The following is a 16,985-nucleotide window of genomic DNA, read 5'->3' on the forward strand; positions in this document are numbered from 1 at the left end:
GCTTCTGTCACACTTGTGGCAAGTAGTAGAATACTCTCGGAAGCTTTGTTGAAACACAGAATGCTAGCTCCCAGAAATTCTGTGGTGTGGGCTTGACAATTTGCTATTTCTAAGAAGCTCCCAAAGGATGCTGATGCTGCCTATCTTGCTTCGCCCACACTGAGTAGTGGCATTGGCTTAAATCGCTTGATAAAACCAGAGAGCCAGGACAAGGGCAAATACGTCTATAAAAATAGTTCCAACCCAAAATAGCAAGCAATGACATCATGTTCTTAGAGTGCGGTTACCAAGGAACAGAATGGAAATATTTACCCATGAAGAGCAAAAACCTGTCACAAAAGCAAATGATCCCTCTCTGAGAAAGAAAAAGAGAGGAAGGAAGTTTAAAATAGAACTGAGCTATAGCAAAACTAAAGCATGGCTTTTAAATGCTAAGATGAGACAGAAGATGTATTATAATTTCTTTTTATTACTTAGGTTTCTAAATTTTTAGGTAGTCTCTGCATAGGTTTTTTTTTTTTTTTTTCCTCTTTGAGTTGTAGTAACCTTTTGATGATTAGGTTTCTCTGAAAAAGAGAAAGGGCCCCATAGGCCCTTTATCAAAGATAAATAAAAATGCCACTATATAAGCAATTGGTCTTTTTAAAGTTCAACTTATTTTCTATTTTTTATTTTTTATTTTATTTATTTATTTATTTGACAGACAGAGATCACAAGTAGGCAGAGAGGCAGGCAGAGAGAGAGAGGAGGAAGCAGGCTCCCCGTGGAGCAGAAAGCCCGATTCGGGGCTCGATCCCAGGACCCTGGGATCATGACCTGAGCCAAAGGCAGAGGCTTTAACCCACTGAGCCACCCAGGTGCCCCTCAACTTATTTTTTATTAAGGAGGAAGTGATTACATTATGAAATAACAGGAATACAACTTTCAGGAAAGTGGAGGACTCTGTTCATAGGAATTAATTAGAATCTCAAGTTTGTACCTTAGGAACATACACTGTTAGTTGTTCAGAAAACCATGTTTTGGCTTCATACTCAACTTACACAGAAAATGACAAGGGAACACGTTGCTGAGGGCTAAAGAGCTACGGAAATGGAACATGGATGGAGATTGTCTGAGATGATGGAGAGCTACCCAAAGAGAAGCAGGTTCTTGCTCTGAGCAATGATTCTCCACAGAGAGAGGTAGAGGTGGGGGTGAAGATAAGAATTGTGAGAAATTGAGGTTGAAAAACTCAGTCTGAATCAATGTCCTAGACAATGGTTCTCAAATTTGAGCTTGAAGACCAAGCGATTTTGTAAATCTGGTCTCAACCCTAAAGACTGATCCAGTACATTTGAGGTGAGACCTTATGTCTTTGAACCCTTGAGTACAATGCTGTTCTAAGGCTTATCTGAGAATCTACTGCATGTTTGCATCAGTGGAACACACACTGAGAAACTGTGCTTGGGATTAAGAATCCCTGTAACAGTTAATGTGCGGACAGATGGGGGCACATCTCTCAGACATATGGCGTGTTGAGAACTATAGCTGTGAATGGAAAACAGAGCTTAAAAATAAGCTGAGATCAACTGAGATGAAGTGAAAGTCTGGGATACTAGTCTGTGTTGAATAGTCAGGTGAATCCCTAGCTGTATTCCTCACTAACCACTTCAGGGTTGGCTGTGAAAGGCCTGGTAACACTTGGTGTTGGGATTCAGCCTGATCACCATTTAGGTATTGTGACAGGAAAGAGTGAAGAGGAGATGTTAGCTCTTGGGAAGATATCAGTACCTAAGTGAAGCGGACTCATTGTTCCTCAGCTGAGTGTTCCAGTTAATCTACATAATATGATTACCTTTTTATTTTTATTTTTTTAATAATTCTGAACTAAGCTCAAAACAAGTTATATTGCCTTCCTTCATCTATAGCACAAATAGAATGTTATAAAATGGGTACTGATAAAATGCACCGTATTCAAAGTATTTAAGAATTGGGGCACCTCAGTTGATGCAGAAAAAGCATTTGACAAAATCCAGCATCCGTTCCTGATTAAAACGCTTCAAAGTACAGGGATAGAGGGAACATTCCTGAACTTCATCAAATCTATCTATGAAAAACCCACAGCAAATATCATCCTCAATGGGAAAAAGCTTGCAGCCTTCCCGTTGAGATCAGGAACACAACAAGGATGCCCACTCTCACCACTCTTGTTCAACATAGTATTAGAAGTCCTAGCAACAGCAATCAGACAACAAAGAGAAATAAAAGGTATCCAAATTGGCAATGAAGAAGTCAAAGTCTCTCTCTTTGCAGATGACATGATTCTGTATATGGAAAACCCAAAAGACTCCACCCCCAAACTACTAGAACTCATACAGCAATTCAGTAACGTGGCAGGATACAAAGTCAATGTACAGAAATCAGTGGCTTTCTTATACACTAACAATGAAAATACAGAAAGGGAAATTAGAGAATCGATTCCATTTACTCTAGCACCAAGAACCATAAGATACCTGGGAATAAACCTAACCAAAGAGGTAAAGGATCTGTACTCAAGGAACTACAGAACACTCATGAAAGAAATTGAAGAAGACACAAAAAGATGGAAGACCATTCCATGCTCTTGGATCAGAAGAATAAACATTGTTAAAATGTCTATACTGGCTAGAGCAATCTATACTTTTAATGCCATTCCAATCAAAATTCCACCGGTATTCTTCAAAGAGCTGGAGCAAATAATCCAAAAATTTGTATGGAACCAGAAGAGACCCCAAATTGCTAAGGAAATGTTGAAAAACAAAAATAAAACTGGGGGCATCACGTTACCTGATTTCAAGTTTTACTACAAAGCTGTGATCACCAAGACAGCATGGTACTGGCATAAAAACAGACACATAGACCAGTGGAACAGAGCAGAGAGCCCAGATATGGACCCTCAACTCTATGGTCAGTTAATCTTTGACAAAACAGGAAAATATATACAGTAGAAAAAAGACAGTCTCTTCAATAAATGGTGCTGGGAAAACTGGGTAGCTATATGTAGAAGAATGAAACTCGACCATTCTCTTACACCGTACACAAAGATAAACTCAAAATGGATAAAAGACCTCAACGTGAGACAGGAATCCATCAGAATCCTAAAGGAGAACATAGGCAGTAATCTCTTCGATATCAGCCACAGCAACTTCTTTCAAGATATGTCTCCAAAGGCAAAGGAAACAAAAGCCAAAATAAACTTTTGGGACTTCATCAAAATCAAAAGCTTCTGCACAGCAAAGGAAACAGTCAAGAAAACAAAGAGGCAACCCACGGAATGGGAGAAGATATTTGCAAATGACAGTACAGACAAAAGATTGATATCCAGGATCTATAAAGAACTCCTCAAACTCAACACACACAAAATAGATAATCATATCAAAAAATGAGAAGACATGAATAGACACTTCTCCAATGAAGACATACAAATGGCTATCAGACACATGAAAAAATGTTCATCATCACTAGCCATTAGGGAGATTCAAATTAAAACCACATTGAGATATCACCTTACACCAGTTAGAATGGCCAAAATTAGCAAGACAGGAAACAATGTGTGTTGGAGGGGATGTGGAGAAAGGGGAACCCTCTTACACTGTTGGTGGGAATGCAAGTTGGTGCAGCCTCTTTGGAGAACAGTGTGGAGATTCCTCAAGAAATTAAAAATAGAACTTCCCTATGACCCTGCAATTGCACAACTGGGTATTTACCCCAAAGATACAGATGGAGTGAAAAGAAGGGCTATCTGTACCCCAATGTTCATAGCAGCAATGGCCATGGTTGCCAAACTGTGGAAAGAACCAAGATGCCCTTCAACAGACAAATGGATAAGGAAGATGTGTTCCATATACACTAGGGAGTATTATGCCTCCATCAGAACGGATGAATACCCAACTTTTGTAGCAACATGGACGGGACTGGAAGAGATTATGTTGAGTGAAATAAGTCAAGCAGAGAGAGTCAATTATCATATGGTTTCACTTATTTGTGGAGCATAACAAATAGCATGGAGGACAAGGGGAGATGGAGAGGAGAGGGGAGTTGAGGGAAATTGGAAGGGGAGGTGAACCATGAGAGACTATGGACTCTGAAAAACGATCTGGGAATTTTGAAGGGGTGGGGGGTGGGAGGTTGGGGGCACCAGGTGGTGGGTATTGTGGAGGGCACAGATTGCATGGAGCACTGGGTGTGGTGCAAAAATTAATGAATACTGTTATGCTGAAAAAATAAAAAAATTAAAAAAAAAAAAAACCCTTTAGGGTGCCTGGGTGGCTCAGTGGGTTAAAGCCTCTGCCTTCAGCTCAGGTCATGATCCCAGGGTCCTGGGATGGAGCCCTGCATTGGGCTCTCTGCTCAGCAGGGAGCCTACTTCCCTTCCTCTCTCTCTGCCTTCCTCTCTGCTTACTTGTGATCTCTGCCTGTCAAATAAATAGGGACACCTGGGTGGCTCAGTTGGTTAAGCCGCTGCCTTTGGCTCAGGTCATGATCCCAGCATCCTGGGATCAAGTCCCACATCGGGCTCCTTGCTCAGCGGGGAGCCTGCTTCTCCCTCTGCCTCTGCCTGCCACTCTGTCTGCCTGTGCTCGCTCACTCTCTCTCTCTCTCTGACAAATTAAAAAAAAAAAAAAACTAAAATAAAAAAAGCTTTAATAAAAATAAGTAAAGAAAGAAAATCTTAAAAAAAAAAAAAAACCAAAACCCTTTAGTGAGTGTTATTTCCCTAACTTGAACAACATTGAAATTAGGCAGTCATAATCTTTTTTTCTTTCCTTCCCTGAGCTTCTAATTTGAACTAATGCCCACCTATAAGACGATTAGAAAGTTTATTCTGGATAGTCTCTATCTTCTCCTTATTTTAAAAAGTGTATCTTATCTACATTGTCAGAGCACATAATGATTACATACTATTCTGTAACCCTTATTTCCACAACTTGAATTTAGGGTGTTTTTTTTTTTTTTAAATTTTGTTTATTTGACACACAGAGAGAGAAATCACAAGGCGCTACAGGGTGCCTGGGCGGCTCATTTGGTTAAGCGACTGCCTTCACCTCAGGTCATGATCCCGGAGCCCTGGGATTGAGTCCCACATTGGGATCCCTGCTTGGCCCGAAGTCTGCTTCTCCTGCTGACCTCTCTCATGTTCTCTCTATCTGTCTCAAATAAATAAATAAAAAACTTAAAAAAAAAAAAGGGACTGCTACGGTATGTGACCTTTGTGTCAGCTTTCATGTGGAATAATGCTTTTGAGGTTCACCCATGCTATAATTTGTATTAGTACTTATTCTTTTCCGTGGCTTAATAATATTGTGCTGTATACATATAGCACAATGTTTATCCATTCATCCATTGATGGATTTTGGGGTTGTTTCCACCTTTTGGCTATTATGAATAATGTTGCTGTGAACATGCAAGTACTCACTTGTCTGAGTAGCTGTTTTCAATAATTTGGGGGATATACCTAGGAATTCACTTGATGGTTCATATGGTAATTCTATGTTTAACTCTTTAAGGAGCCACCCAACTGTTTCCCATTTCAGCTGCACCATTTTACATTTCACCAGTGATGTATAAGTATTCCAGTTCACATTCATACTAACACTTGTTCTTTGCTTTTTTTTTTTTAACTTATAGTCATTGTAGTAGGAATGAAGTGGTATTTCATTGTGATTTTGATTTGCACTTACCTAATGACTAATGCTGTTAAACATCTTTCATGTGCTTGTTGGCTATTGCAAATCTTCTTTGAAAAAATAGCTATTAAGGATGCCTGGGTGGATCGGTCAGTTAAGCCTCTCCCTTCAGCTCAGGTCATGGTCCCAGGATCCTGGGGTGGAGCCTCACGTCCAGCTCCCTCCTCAGTGGGGAGTCTGCTTTCCCTCTCCCTCTGCCCCTGCCCCTGCTCATGTTCTCTCACTCACTCTCAAATAAATAAAATCTTTTTAAAAAGAAAAAATAGCTATTCAACTCTCTTGCTCATTTTTGTTGAGTTGTAATTCATATGGAATACATTGAGGATTGGTTTTTCCATTTTTGCAAAAAAAAAAAAAAAAAAGCCTTGGAATGTTGATAGGGATTGTATTGAGTCTATAGATTATTTTTGATAGTTTTTTTTTGCCATCTTAAAATACTGTATCTTCCAATTCATGATTGCAAGGTACATTTCAATTATTTTGGTCTTCTTTAATTTATTTCAGCTATGTTGTATAGTTATTAATGTACAAGTATTTCATTTTCTTGATTAAGTGTATTCCTAGGTATTTTATTCTTTGGGTACTATTCTAAATTGACTTGTTTCCTTAACTTCCTTTTCTGATTGTCCTTTGTTAATCTATTGGCAATACATTGCTGATTTTTGTGTGTTCATTTTATATACTGCAACTTTGCTAAATTTATTAGTTCTAATATTTTTTTGGCTTGTTTATGTATTTTTTGCAATTTTCCACTTATAGGATCATGTCATCTGCAAATAGAGATAAACTGATTCTTTTTTCCCAGTCTGGATGCCTTTCCACTCTTTTTCTTACCTAACTGTTCTTGACAAGAACTACCAGTACAATGTTGAATAGCAATGGTGAAATCATGCATCCCTGTCTTGTTCCTAATCTTAGGGGGGAAATTGTCAGTCTTTGACCATTGAGTATGAAGTTAGCTTTGATGTTTTACATAAATCATTGTGAGGAATTTCTTTCCTATCCCCAGTGTACTGAGTGTTGTTATCGTGCAATGCCATTGATATTTCCAAAAACTTTTTCTGTCCCAACTGAGATGACTATGTTGGTTATGTTGGTACTTTTTTTCTATTATATTGATTTTTCTATTACATTGATTTATTTTATTTATTTATTTTTCTATTACATTGATTTTCTTTTCTTTTTAATGTTGAACCATCCTTGCATCTTGGAATAAATCCTATTTGGTCGTGATAAAAAATTCTTTTAATATGCCGTCAGATTCCTGTGCTAGTATTTTGTAAAGGATTTGTGCATCTGTATTTATAAGAGACATTGGTTTTTAGTTCTTTAGTGTCTGTCTGACTTTGTATCAGGGTAATATGGCTTTATAGAATACATTAGAAGTTGCTTCCTCCTTTTCTATATTTTGGGAGGGTTTTTGAAGGATTAGTGTTCATTCTTCTTTAAATGTTTGGTATAATTCACCAGTGAAGCTGTATGGCCCTGGAATTTTTTTTGTTGTTGAAAGATTTTTTTCTAAAACTAATCTGTCTCTGGGGCGCCTGGGTGGCTCAGTGGGTTAAAGCCTCTGCTTTCGGCTCAGGTCATGATCCCAGGGTCCTGGGATCGAGCCCCGCATCGGGCTCTCTGCTCAGTGGGGAGCCTGCTTCCTCCTCTCTCTCTGCCTGCTTCTCTGCCTACTTGTGATCTCTGTCTGTCAAATAAATAAATAAAATCTTTAAAAATAAATAAATAAAATAAAACTAATCTCTTTTTTAAAATGGATTAACACAATCTCTTTATTCAATATAGGTCTCTTTATATTTTCTAGACCTTCTTGAGTCAGTTTTGGTAAATTGTGTATTTTCTAGGAATTTGTTAATTTCATCTGGGTCATCTAGTTTGTTGGTGTGTAATTGTTCATAATATTCTCTTATAATTTTTTAATTTCAGTAACGATGTCCTTGTGTTCATTTATTTACATCTTTCCTCTCTTTATTGGTCTAGCTATCAATTTGCCAATTTTGTTGATCTTCTCAGAGAACCACTTTTGGTTTCATCAATTCTCTTTATCAATTTCCACTTCATTTATCTCTGCTTTAATCTTTAGTATCTCCTTCTGCTAGATTTTTTTTTTCATTTGCTCTTCATGGCTTCATTAAGATGTTTGCTTATTAATTTAAGATATTCCCTCTTTTCTAAAAAATAGAAATTATTATTGTTTGTTTTAGAGAGAGGTGAGAGGGAGAGGGAGAAGAGAGTCTTAAGCAGACTTTGTGCAGAGCATGGAGCCCGATGTGGGGCTCGATCTCAAGATCCTGAGATCACAACCTGAGCCAAAACCAAGAGTCAGTTGCTTAACCAACTGTACCACCCAGGCACCCCCAACATAGAAATTATTTTTTAAGGTTTATTTGAGAGAGAGAGAGAGAGAGAGAGAGAGAGAGCATGCAGGAGCACAGGGGGAGGGAGAGAATAAGCAGACTCCCCACTGAGTGCAGAGCTCTACTAGGGGCTTGATGCCAGGATCCTGAGATCATGACCTGAGCCCATTGGATGCTCAACTGACTGGGCCACCCAAGCACCCCAGAAATTATTTTTTAGAGCAGTTTTAGGTATATGGGAAAATTGAGTGGAAGGTACAGAGATTTCCCACATATTCCATGTTCCCACTTGTGCATAGCCTCTCCCATTATCAGCATTCCCTACCAGAGCAGTACATTTGTTACAACTGATGACCTACATTGACATAACATTATTACCCAAAGTCCATAATTTGTACTAGGATTCATTCTTGGTGTTGACTTTTCTGTGGGTTTGGACAAATATACAATAACATGTGTTCTTAGTATCATACAGAGTAGTTTCACTGCCCTAAAAACCCTCTGTGCTCTTTTCATGCCTCCCTCCCCTTTCACCCCTGGCAACCACTCTCTTTATTGTTTCCATCATATTGTCTTTTCCAGAATGTCATGTAGTTGAAACCATATAGTATATAGCCTTTTCAGATTCGTTTCTTTCACTTTGTAATATGTATTTAAATTTCCTGCATTTGTTGTTGTTGTTGTTGTTGCTTAGTAGCCCATTTCTTTCCTGCACTGAATAATATTCGTCTGGATGCACCATGGTTTTTATTCATTCTGTTACTGAAGACATCCGTGGCTTCTAAGTTTTAACAATTATGAATAGAGTTGCTATTGAATATGAATTGAATATGAATATGAATATGAATGCTATTCATATGTAAGTTTTTTCACAGTAATGTTTTCAACTCCTTTTGGTAAATACCAAACAGTGTAATTTCTGGATTGTATTGGCAAGAGCATGTTTAGTTTTGTAAAAAATTGTCAAACTCTCTCCCAAGATGACTGTACCATTTTGCATTCTTACCAGCAATGAATGTGCATTCTTGTTGCTCCACACCCTCACCAGCGTTTGGTATTGTGTCTTGGATTTTGGCCATTCTAATAAGTATATCACTGTTTTATTTTGCATTTCCCTGATGACATTTGATGAGGAAAATCTTCGTGTGCTTATTTATCATCTGTATATCTTTTTTGGTGAGGTGTCCATTCAGCTCTTTGGCCCATCTTTTAATTGGGTTGTTTTATTATTGCTGAGTTTTAAGAGTTTTTGTATATTTTGGATGATGGTCCTTTATCAGATGTGTCTTTTTGAAAATATTTTCTCCCAGTTTCTGATTTGTCTACTTGTTCTCTTGACACTTGTTTTCACAGAGAAGAAATTTTTAATTGTAGTGAAGTCCAGCTTATCAATTCTTTCATTCATGGGTTATGCCTTTGGTGGTGTATCTTAAAAAGTCATCACCATACCCAAGGTCATCTGATTTTCTCTTATGTTATCTTCTAGGAGTTTTATTGTTTTGTGTTTTGCATTTAGTTCTGTGATCCATTTTGAGTTAATTTTTGTGAAGGGTGTTAAGTCTGGTTTAGAATTTTTTTCCCCCACAGGTGTATGTCTGGTGGTTCCAGCACCATTTGTTGAAGAACCCAATATTTGCTCCATTGTATTGCCTTTGCTCCTCTGTTGAGATCAGTGGGATACAGTTATGTGGGTCTGTTTCTGGGCTCTTCATTCTGTTCCATTAATCTATTTGTCTATTCTTTTTTTTTCTTTTTTTTTTTTTTTTTAGATTTTATTTATTTGACAGAGAGAGAGAGAGATCACAAGTAGGTGGAGAGGCAGGCAGAGAGAGAGAGAGAGGAGGAAGCAGGCTCCCCACTGAGCAGAGAGCCCGATACGGGGCTCGATCCCAGGACCCTGGGATCACCACCTGAGCTGAAGGCAGAGACTTTAACCCACTGAGCCACCCAGGTGCCCCTATTTGTCTATTCTTTAACCAACAGTACACTATCTTAATTACTGCAGCTCTATGGTAGGTCTTGAAATTAGTGTCGTTCTTCCAACTTATAAAGAACAACTTTAGACCTGTAATAATGCAGTAGGGTGTGAGAGGAAGGAAACTGTTTTGTTCCTGTGGTTATTTCTCTACTTTTTATTGAGCCTATACTTCTGGATCATGAACAAACTTCATGCATGCTTCCCGGCCCCTCTCTCTGGGGTGGGACAAGTTGGCAAGAGGAGCTGGAGTTGGGATATTCTTTCCCCAGGGCCATTATGCTCTGATTGAAGCCCAGCAGGTTAGGCTTTGGTAATAGTTTTTCCTGAGGGCCAACCTTGTTAAGAACAGAATGCTCTGGCATACTTCAGAATGGTTCCTTTCCCTCTCTCCCTGTCAGAAGCATGAGGGGATTTTTTCTGATATTAACTTTGAGAATCTGATAGAGACCCAGGGAAAGCTTAAAAATGTTTGGGTTCTCTCCACCTCCATGAGTGGGTCCCCTTGGAGTTTTTAACTCTCGGAGTTGTCCACATGCCTCGAGAAATCTACCAGTTACAGTTCAGGTTTCGCTACCCTAGCACTGGTTCTCAAAGAAATTGCTATAAGATGTGATTCTCTATATTGACTATTGATCTCTTTAATTTGGGGGGCAGTGGTTTGACCTAACTTCTCTCATAGATACAGTGTTAATTTTTTTTCAGTCTGTTCAGCTTTTGACTTGTTAGAATGAAGTGGTGACTTCCAAGCTTTTTACATGCTGGACTGGAATCTGGAAGTATCCCTCTTTTTAAAATGTGTTTACTGCTATAAATTTCCCATTGACCTCTGCTTTCATTGCCTCTCACACGGTTTGGTATGCTGTTTTTGTTTCATCTCCAAAAATTTTCAGATTTCCCTTGTGATTTTTTTGTCCTCTGGTTGAGTGTGTTGTTTAATTTCTTCATATTTGTAAATTTTCCAATTTCTCTTGTTATTGATTTCTAGCCTCATTTGGGGACAGAAGATAATTTGTATAATTTGAGCCTTTTTAATTTATTGAAAATTGTTTTGTAGCCTAAAATGTGGACTATCCTGGAGAACATTTCATGTGTATTTGAGAAGAATGTATTCTGCTTTTATGTGGTGTGTCCCGTAGGTGTTTGTTAGGGCTAGTTGCTTTATAGTGTTGTTAAAATCCTCGATTTCTTTCCTAATTGTTTTATCCATAATTGAAATCTCCAAACGTAATAGAAATGTCCATTTCTCCATTTCTGTCAAAGTTCGCTTCATCATTTTGGAGTTCTATTGTTGGGGACATATATTTATAATTGTTCTTGATGAACTACTTCTTAAAGATTATATGTACTTTTTTCTCTCTTGTAACAGTTTTTGACTCTTGTCTACATTGTCTGCTATTAGCATAAGCATTTCAGTTCTCTTTTGGTTACTATTTGCATGGAATATCTTTCTCATGCTTTCACCTTCAACCTGTTTTCTTGTTTTGTTTTTTTGTGTTTTTTTAAAGATTTTATTTATTTATTTGACAGAGCAAAAGCGTGCACAAGCAGGGGGAATGGCAGGCAGAGGGAGAAGCAGGGTCCCCACTGAGCAGGGAACCCAATGTGATACTCGATCCCAGGAGCACCCTGCGAACATGACCTGAGCCAAAGGCAGATACTTAACCAGCTGAGCCACCCAGGCGTCCTTCAACCTGTTTTTGTCTTTTTTTTTTTTAAGATTTTATTTATTTATTTGACACAGAGAGAGATCACAAGTAGGCAGAGAGACAGGCAGAGAGAGGGGGGGCTCGATCCCAGGATGCCAATATCATGACCTGAGCTGGAGGCAGAGGCTTAACCCACTGACCCACCCAGGCGCCCCCCCCATTTTTGTCTTTAAATCAAACATAAATCTGTCATACACAGCATATAGTTTGATCATGAGTTTTTGTTCATTTTGCTTGATTTTATCCATATTCATAATCTCTGCTTTTGTCTGGAGAGTTTAATCCATTTACATTAAAATGATTACTGATAAGGAAGAATTTACTTCATCATTTTGCTATTTTGTAGGGGGGGGAAGTCATATATTTTTTGTTCTTCATTTCCTCCTTTACTGCACTTTTTTGTGTTTACCTGATTTTTTTTTTTTTGGTAGTATATATTTTGATTTCCTTCTTATTTCCTCTTGTGTATTTAAATTTTTTTCCTTTAATTGTTATCATGGGGATTATTTAAAAAGTTCTAAATATATAACAGTTCTAGTTAGAATTGGTAACAACTTAGCTTAAATATACAAAATTCAACCTCTGTACAGCTGTCCATATCTGTTTTATGTTATCATAAATTATATTTTTATACATTACATTCTCACTAACATAGTTTTATAATTATTGTTTTAAGCATGTCTTAAATAATGTAGAGTGTTTAAAAAGAGTTACAAATCAAAACTACAACAATAATCACTTTTATACCTACCTCTATAGTTACCTTTAATAGAGGGTCTTTGTTTTGTTTTGGTATGATTTGTTACCTAATATCCTTTCACTTCAATCTGAAGACTCCCTTTAGCATTCCCTGTAGGGCGGGTCAGCTAGAAATGAACGCCACCACCCCCCTCTCCACCCCAGCTTTTATCTGCTAATGTCTCAATTTCTCCTTCACTTTTTAGGTTATGCCAAATATAAACTTCCTTGTTGATATTTTTTATCAGTACTTTAAAAAAATGTCACTCCACAAAAAATAAGTAAATAAATAAATAAATAAATAAATAAATAAAAGCCACTCCGCTCTTTCCTTTTCTCCATGGTTTTTTATGAGAAATTTGTTGTTAACATTATTGAGGATTCCTTGTACATGATTTGGTTCTCTGCTTTCAAGGTTCTCTTTGTCCTTGGTTGTCAACAATTTGATTATAATGTGGCTTAGTGTAGATCTCTTTGTGTTTATCCTTATTGAAGGTGCTGGGCTTCTTAATGTATAGATTTGTGTCTTTTATCAAATTCCGTACATTTTCAGCCACTGTTTCTTTAAATGCCCCAACGGTCCTTCTTTGGGATTCTCCTTATGCATATCTCAGTAGGGTTGAACTAGGTGGCACAGGTCTCTTAGGCTCTGTTCATTTTTCTTCATTGTTTTTTCTGTTACTCAGACTTGATAATAGAAATTGATTCATCTTGGGGGCGCCGGGTGGCTCAGTGGGTTAAGCCTCTGCCTTTGGCTCGGGTCATGATCTCAGGGTCCTGGGATCAAGCCCCGTGTCAGGCTCTCTGCTCAGCGGGGTGCCTGCTTCCCCCCGCCCCTTTCTGCCTGCCTCTCTGCCTACTTGTGAGCTCTCTTTGTCAAATAAATTTAAAAAAAAATCTTTAAAAAAAAATAAAGAAATTGATTCATCTTTACATCCACCAGTTCTTCTGCTTCCTAAAATCTGCAATGGAAACCCTCTGGTTTTTCATCTTAGTTATTGTACTTTTCAGCTCTAGAATTTCTTCACATTGAGTAAGGGACAGGTGGGGCTACTTAGGGAGAGATAGGGGACTCTGTGACCAGGCTCACAGAAATCCCAAAAATGTGGAGGTGTGGGAAAACAAGAGGTAAAGGAACAAACCAAACCACTCTGCCCTAGGTATGGGACCTAGGTCTGCTAGGTGGTCAGTGTCTTTTTTATGGTAATCACCTGTGACCGACAAAGAGCACCCAGACCCTAAAAAGGAAGCAAGCCATTGAAGGTGTTATCACTAGTCCTTGCTCAATGGTTATACTGATGGGGATGTTATAAGAATTTAAGTTCCCAGGTTAGCTTTCTATAAAAGACCAAGGATAAATGCCCTCATTGGCAACTCTGTCCAGACTCCTCTCTTGAGAGATTTTTCTGTATCTTCACTTAATAAACTTCTATGGCTTTACTCACTCTCTGTTGCCCATGAGATTCATTCTTTGACTCCATGAGACAAGAACCTAGCTCTCCTGCTTCAATATTTCCTTTTTACAATTTTTATATATAATAAATAAGTAATAAATAAATAAATAAATAAACAATATTGATATTGTTTATACATTGTTCTTCAGGTTTCCCATAGCTTTTTGTCGATGTTTTCCTTAAAAGTGGTTTCCTATATTTCCTATATATGATTTATATTTCCTATATATGATTTAAAGTTTGTTTAGCTAGTTCAATGTGTGTACTTCCTCATGGGGAGTTTCTGTTAATTTCTCCTGTAAATTGGTCTGTCATACTTTGTTTACATGCTTCATAATTTTTTATGTTGATGACTGGACATTTTTAAGATTATGATGTGTTGGGAAAGCAAGTTCTTCACCCTCCCCACAGTTTTTGTTATTATTATTTCTATTGCATGCTATTGGTGTAGCTGTTCAGTGACTTTTCTGAACAATTTTTGTAAAAGTCTGTTCTTTTCTTGTCACTTGTGCTTTGAAGCTTCTGTACCCTTAGTTTGTGTTCAGCTTTTTATAGAAATTTCCTTGAATACCAAGAGAGAGGGAGGAGGGGAAAAGGCAGAATAAAAGCCCCTGTCATTCAGTACTGGGGTACTTGTGTTAGGATATCTACAACTCTGCCTTCGCCTTCATTTCTTGCTTTCACTGAGCACAGAGCTCAGCCTAAAGTGGAAGCTCAGAGTCTTCTCTGGTCTTTTCAGACCATGCATCCTACCTTGGATATTCATATGACTTTTGAAATTCCTCAGTGTAAAAGTGCAGCTTTGAATGCCCTAATATTCCTGAAGAAACTCTCTCCCTCAGTTTTCTTCACTGGCTTTGGTGCTCTCTTGTATGCTTCAACTATAATGTTTTGCCCCAACTGGCTGCACATTGCTCATTTACCTTAAAAAGTTCAAGGAATGCCTGCTGCTTTTCCTCCTGAGTTCTGAGTTAGGCAAAACAGAAATGAATTCCCTGTGTCAGTCCTTCAAGTACTGCCGATAAAGAAACAAATTCTTTGCAAATAAGGTCTGTTCTGCTCTCTTCAGCATCAGGGAGTAGGATTCCCCACTGGGAATGCAGGCTACTGTCCTCAAGACCACCACACATTCAGGAAGGGGGTGGGACAAAGGCAAATAAAAATGGCAGAAAGATTCCTACTGTTCTTAAATTTTTTAAAAAAGATTTTATTTATTTATTTGACAGAGATCACAAGTAGACAGAGAGGCAGGCAGAGAGAAAGGGGCAAGCAGGCTCCCCACCGAGCAGAGAGCCCAATGCAGGGCTCAATCCCAGCACCTTGGGATCATGACCTGAGCCGAAGGCAGAGGTTTTAACCCACTGAGCCACCCAGGTGCCCCTTAATTTTTTCTTGATTCAGCATTTCCTTGGTTGTTAACTTTTTACTATTTTCCATAATTTTGAAAAGTTGATGGTTTATGCTTTTTTTCCAATCGAGTGCGTGTGTGGAGGGGGTGAGGGTGGAGATTGTGCCCTTGGAACTGCTACTCTACAATTTCTGGTGACCAGAAGTGGATTTAGTTTGAAGGGTAAATATATTCTGTATTCACAGAAGCCTTATACTGGAAATTCTCCAATCATTTCCTGGTGTCTGAAGCTTGTTCAGTAGATAATTCATTACGATATTCTCTAATTTCTTGCATAATCATAATTTTATGTATGGTCTTATTTCTTGAAGTTTAGTTGGCTCAATATAAAAGGCTTGGTTCAGATTTCCCCCATCTAAATATATTAAATATGCCACTCTATTTCTTTTGGCATCAAGTGTGGTGTATACAATTCCAATGTTAACTCAATTTTCTTTCCCATATAAGTGACCTGGCCTTTTTGCCTGAATGACCAACACCTTACTTTCTTCTTCTCCTTTAAAAGTCAGTAGTTTTATGAGAGTATTTCTCAGTAGTGGCTATTATGGGTCAGTTTTACTAGTATATGAGATGGCTTTCTAATATATAAGTTTGAATCTTATTGTTTTAGTAGAGTTTTATTCAATTACCATTTTGGGAATGTCTTCCTATTCAATTCCTTTGTTTTTCTTCTTCACAGCTTCTTCTTGTAATTACAGTGGATCATCTTTGCCTGGCTTCCCATATTTAACATTTTTTCTAAAGAGTCCTTTTAACGCTTTCTGTTGTCTACTTCCTCCTGTTATTTTTTCTCTTTTAAGCTTCATTTGTGAAACGTTTTTATAGTTGGATCTTGTTTTTGTAATCCAGTCTGACAATATTTAATCTACTCTCATGTAATGTTCCTATTTATATGGTTGGATTTATGTGTTTTGCTTTTTAATTTTTACATATGTCATACACCTTTTTTTCCTTTGTTCTTTTTCTGATTTCTTTTTCAACTGGGTTTGTTGCTGTTATTGTCTTAATTTTTAAGTTTTTATTTTTCATCCTTCAACATGTAGATATTTAGTTGTCCCAATGCCATTTGTTGAAGAGATTATTCTTTCCCACTTGAATTGTCTTGGCACCTCTGCCAAGCATCAACTGACCACAAATTGTTATTTCTGTACTCAATTCCATTGATTTATATGTTTATCTTTATGCCTGCATGTACCACAGTCTAGATTATTGTAGCTTTAAGGTTTTTTTTTTTAAGATTTTATTTATTTATTTGACAGAGAGAAATCACAAGTAGGCAGAGAGGCAGGCAGAGAGAGAGGAGGAAGCAGGCTCCCTGCTGAGCAGAAAGCCCGATGCGGGGCTCGAACCCAGGACCTGGGATCATGACCTGAGCGGAAGGCAGGGGCTTAACCCACTGAGCCACCCAGGTGCCCCTGTAGCTTTAAGGTTTTATCTCCCCTGCTTGTTTCAGGTTCAGTTTGTTCTCTTCTCAATATTTTAAGGTAGGGTTTGAGTTTTTTTGTATCCTTTAAAACAGGTGCTACTGCTGTAATTTCCCTTTAAGTACTGTTTTAGTGGCATTCCATGAGCTTTGGTATGTTGCATTTTTGTTTTCATATAGCTCAATGGATTTCCTAATTGTGATTTT

The sequence above is a fragment of the Lutra lutra genome, chromosome 9, assembly GCF_902655055.1.
Source record: "Lutra lutra chromosome 9, mLutLut1.2, whole genome shotgun sequence".
Lineage (NCBI taxonomy): Eukaryota > Metazoa > Chordata > Mammalia > Carnivora > Mustelidae > Lutra > Lutra lutra.